Source organism: Medicago sativa, chromosome 1 (assembly GCF_051527215.1).
Source record: "Medicago sativa cultivar Bolivia chromosome 1, Bolivia_mono, whole genome shotgun sequence".
NCBI classification, from domain to species: Eukaryota; Viridiplantae; Streptophyta; class Magnoliopsida; order Fabales; family Fabaceae; genus Medicago; species Medicago sativa.
The window spans coordinates 3,669,715-3,674,045 of NC_140749.1; the positions used below are offsets into that span (position 1 = coordinate 3,669,715).

Below are 4,331 nucleotides of genomic sequence, written 5' to 3' on the forward strand. Positions count from 1 at the left end.
GAGTAACCTGTCTATCATAGCTGCAAAACTTGGATAAACTTTTCAGTAGCACAGTACAATGAGAAGAAAACAAAGAGCATAATATTTTTTTTTTTTTTATAAATATATATACAAAAATATAAAAGACAGAAATCCTAAATAATAACGTAATTGCCTTGTTGAAATAATTCAACAGTCCCCGGCAACGGCGCCAAAAACTTGATAGACCTCTGGCAAGTGCACCAAATACTATCGAAGTAGTAAAAATATCGATCCCACGAGGACTGTTTTTAATCTCAATAATTCAACTACGTTGTATTTTAGGATGTATAAAGGTTATTTTGATTTGCCACTAGGCAGTAGATTGGTTTGATTGCATAAAAGTAACTGCTAAAAATAAATTGGTTTTCAAGAATAAGAGAGAGATGAGTTTAGGGCTTTCGAATCATCTATGTTCCCCTAATTGTTATGTTGCACCTATTCGTATGAATGATCTTCTAATCCCACGATAGTTAACAAAATAGTCCTAATCAATCCCTTGAGTTAGGACCCTCTTCTTAAACTACAGTCCCTAATCCCTTAGGTGGTCTAATAATCTTTGAAGGTTTAAAGCACGTTAACCTAATATCACTAATAAACGATTATCCATTCCTAGACTAACCATGTTTATTAGAACAATTCAATAGGTCAAAGTAGAAAGCTATGGTCAGTAGTCATTCATTCTCACAAAATCATATTTATATTTGATCAGGATATAAAAAGCATTAAGAACAATTGAATTGAACAAAGACTAGAATATCATTCACAATAAATAGAGTTTCACAACATAATATCTCAATTAGGGTTACAACGAATCATCTCAGACCTAACCTCTAATGAATTTAGCTACTCATAATAGTGTTTACAAATAACATAATCATTAGAGGTAATAAAACATACACAAAGAGGTTGGAAGATGAAGAAATCGTCCTCCTGGTCTTCCTTGCAGTTGCAAAATCGCACTTGGCTCTCTAGAATTCGTAACCCTTGTTTTTGGAATAGACTTCAGCATAAATAGGCACAGAAAATCGCCCAAATCGTGTCACGTTTTAAGTGAATCGTGACACGTTTTTACCTTCTGGAGCAAGAAACTGAATTAGGGTTTCACCAAATCGTGTCACGTTTTACCAATCGTGACACGTTTTCATAATGTCGAACCAAACCTTTCTGAAGCTCTTAAATCGTGTCACGTTTCTGATAAATCGTGACACGTTTTCTTTCTTTGTATTTTCTTCAGTTTTTCTGCTCTTTTGCTGCATAAGTCTCCTTGTGAACTCCATTTTTGTGCTAAAATACATATAAAATTACGTAATGACAAGATGTCATCAAAGTATGCCCATTCATTGATAAAAGATCTAATTATTCTCCTCTTCTCCCCTTCAAAAAAATAAAATAAAATTTATTCTCCTCTTCTCCAACATAATCATTATCCTCATTTTCAGATAGTAGTGAGGCATGTCCTTCAACTTCTTCAATTGAATCATCGGAATCAATGTCCTCAAACTCTGCTTCTGATTCTACCAAGATAGGTTTTAGCTAGGTACTATATTATTATATTGAGCCTCTGGACATACTACGTTTGTTGTCAAAGTATGTTACAAATATCTATCTAAAAGGTGGATGCCAAGTACAGTACCTTTCTGCTCAACTTCAATTTGGCATGAGCAGTTGAGAGACGTATTATAGTTTCTAAAGTTCTGGCAGTTATTGGAAGTGTTCCTCCAGTCTGCACAAACAAAGCCAGCAAGATATCAATACAAAACCAATATGTAGAGTAGAACTATTGATATGTTTCAGGCTAATTGCATTCATGATGCTAATTGAGTTAAGGGATTGGAACAAGAGCATAAAAATCATCGGACATAAATGATTAAGATATTTACTTAATTTGTAAATATGAAAGTCTAACTCACATGTTTATTTCTTTCTAATTGAGTTAACAGAACCTGCCAGAAGCAAACATAATTTTCTCAACTTCACTTTTATGATTTATATATATATATATATATATATATAATCCCAAAAGTTACCAAGAGAATATAATATAATTACCTGACACACATTCATGGCATCTATCTATCTTGAGACCTTGTTTCTTTGCATCTATCTTCAAAGATAGATCTAATCTAACCACTTCAACTCACCAAACAAAACAATAAACAAGTGATAAAATATTTATTTATTTTATTTATTCGAAAAGAGAAGAGAGTTACCTGAGAAGAAAATATAAAATAAAATAAAATAAAATGGAAGAAGAGCTTGTTTGGTTTTAGATTGTGTGCAGGAATGAATGAATGATGGAATGGTGTTAGAAGCCAACCTCTATTAAAGTATACGAGAAAGCCCATACTTCCACGTACACACATGTCAAAATAAAAAATTTAATTTTTTATGTTGCCCTTCAATACACAACACATATGTAAATTACCTAAAAAAACAAATGTAGAATATACAAATATCCTTTTCTATTCCCTTTAAGTTCTAAAGTCTTTCTTGTCTTGACCTGAAATATCATCTCTTCATTCCAATTTTCTTTGTAAACAAAGTAATTAAAACCTACTCATATTGTTTTTGACATAATATCCTACTCATATTTGACATCATTTTTTATAGAGTAATTGTTACATGAAAAATTTAAATTATATTACAAACGAAAAAATATCACTTTCGAACCAAGTGGATCCAATTCAAGATGAAGATATTTCGAAAAGGAATTAGAAGAACCGTGAGAGTTACTCAAAGGAAATTCAAAATAATACAAAATCGTGAAAACCATCGTATAAAGAACAAATAGTTGATAAACCAACTAATATCATATTAACTTATAAAGGATATAATCAATAAGTTATTTGATATTGTTAGGGATATCAGCGCAATGCGGAAGCACAGGATCGATGCAATTGGGAATTAAAGAGAAGTAAGTAAAATAATAAGAGAAATAACACACAAAATTTACGTGGAAAACTCCTCAATATGAGAAGTAAAAAACCACGGGCGATCACGAGCAAAGTTCCACTATGTAAAAGAAAAGAGTACAACAAGTCCTCTTATAGTGATGAGGACAAAGGACAATATTTTCTCTCAATATCTCCTAAAATACTCTCTAAAATGTGTTTTATCTTGGTTTTTCGGGTGTCAAACATTGATTACGTTTGAACCTTTTAAACCGGTGATATCTTATTTTTTTCTTGGGAAGGGAAAAAGTAAGCAAAACCCTTGAGAATCGAGGTCCGGGAGTTGTTTTCGCTACGGGAAGGTGTTAGGCACCCATAACGACCATAGTAACCTATAGGAACCGTCTTTAATTTCTACGCACGCGCTTTATTTTTAAATGCTATTTGAAAGTGTTTATTAAACCTAAGAATGTTCTAAGTGAAGAATTGGAGGGAGAAGAATGTTTTTGGATTTTTATTTTAGTTGAATTGAAGGAATTTTGTTCCTTGCCTACGTACCCGTTTAAGGGATCAAATCCACCGTAGTTCTCTCTCAAAAAATGTTTTTGTTTTTGTTGGTTGATTTTAAGTTTGAAAATGGATTTTGAAGAATAGAAAGAGGCCTCAAGGGCATGAGATTTAGAAAAGGTGGGGTGGAATTAGTTATTTACAAAATATAGTCTAAGTATGATTAAAGTTCATTGAAATTTGATTAAGAAAATAAAAGGGAAAATTACAATGGGATTTTGATCCCAAGGTTTATTTAGAAAATGATTTGAGTGATGTTGTTCACATTTTTTTGGAAAATTGGTTTTTTCTAAGTATAAGTCCTAGGCATTCATCTAAACATACAATCCTAAACATACATCTAAACATGCATATTCTAGCTACTTAGTGATGTGTGTGCATGTGTCGGTGCTTGTGTCGGTGTACATTTTTAGAGTCCATTGTCCTTTACATCATACCCTAGATACATTCTATGGCCTCTTTGCCAAGAAAATAAAAGCATGAAAGAATATTACAAAATTTCCTAAGTGTTTACATTCTAACTTTTGGTACAAATTAAGTTGCAAGAAAGAAAATAGAGATGAAAATGGGATGCAATGATGATGCTTATGGTGGATATGAAATATGAAAGGAAAAGGTTAGTAGCATAAGGCAATATCAAAGAAGTGAAGTAAGGGAAATATTAGAATGTAAAAAGGTAGAAAATAAGTGCAAACATGGCCAAAATTTGTTCATAAAATGCAAGAACCAAGTGACCTATAATCCTCACATTCCAATTACATTTTTAAAGTTTAGAAACAAGCTTGGAATGGGAATTAAGGCTACTTGATCTACTTGACATTTTAAAACAAGTTTTGAAACATATTTACATTA

At 32.0% G+C, this 4,331-nt stretch overlaps 1 long non-coding RNA gene across 2 annotated transcripts; it reads right to left on the minus strand.

Moving 5' to 3' along the window:
• Nucleotides 1-780: 780 nt before the first annotated feature.
• LOC146951810 (uncharacterized) lies at nt 781-3,123 on the minus strand. 2 transcript variants are annotated; one of them, XR_015032306.1, is made up of 3 exons: nt 2,071-3,123; nt 1,932-1,964; nt 781-1,744 (listed from the first exon to the last, which is right to left on the minus strand). It is a non-coding gene; the product is annotated as an uncharacterized LOC146951810 (long non-coding RNA). The 2 variants fall into 2 exon arrangements; XR_015032307.1 differs by lacking the exon at nt 1,932-1,964.
• Nucleotides 3,124-4,331: the final 1,208 nt, after the last annotated feature.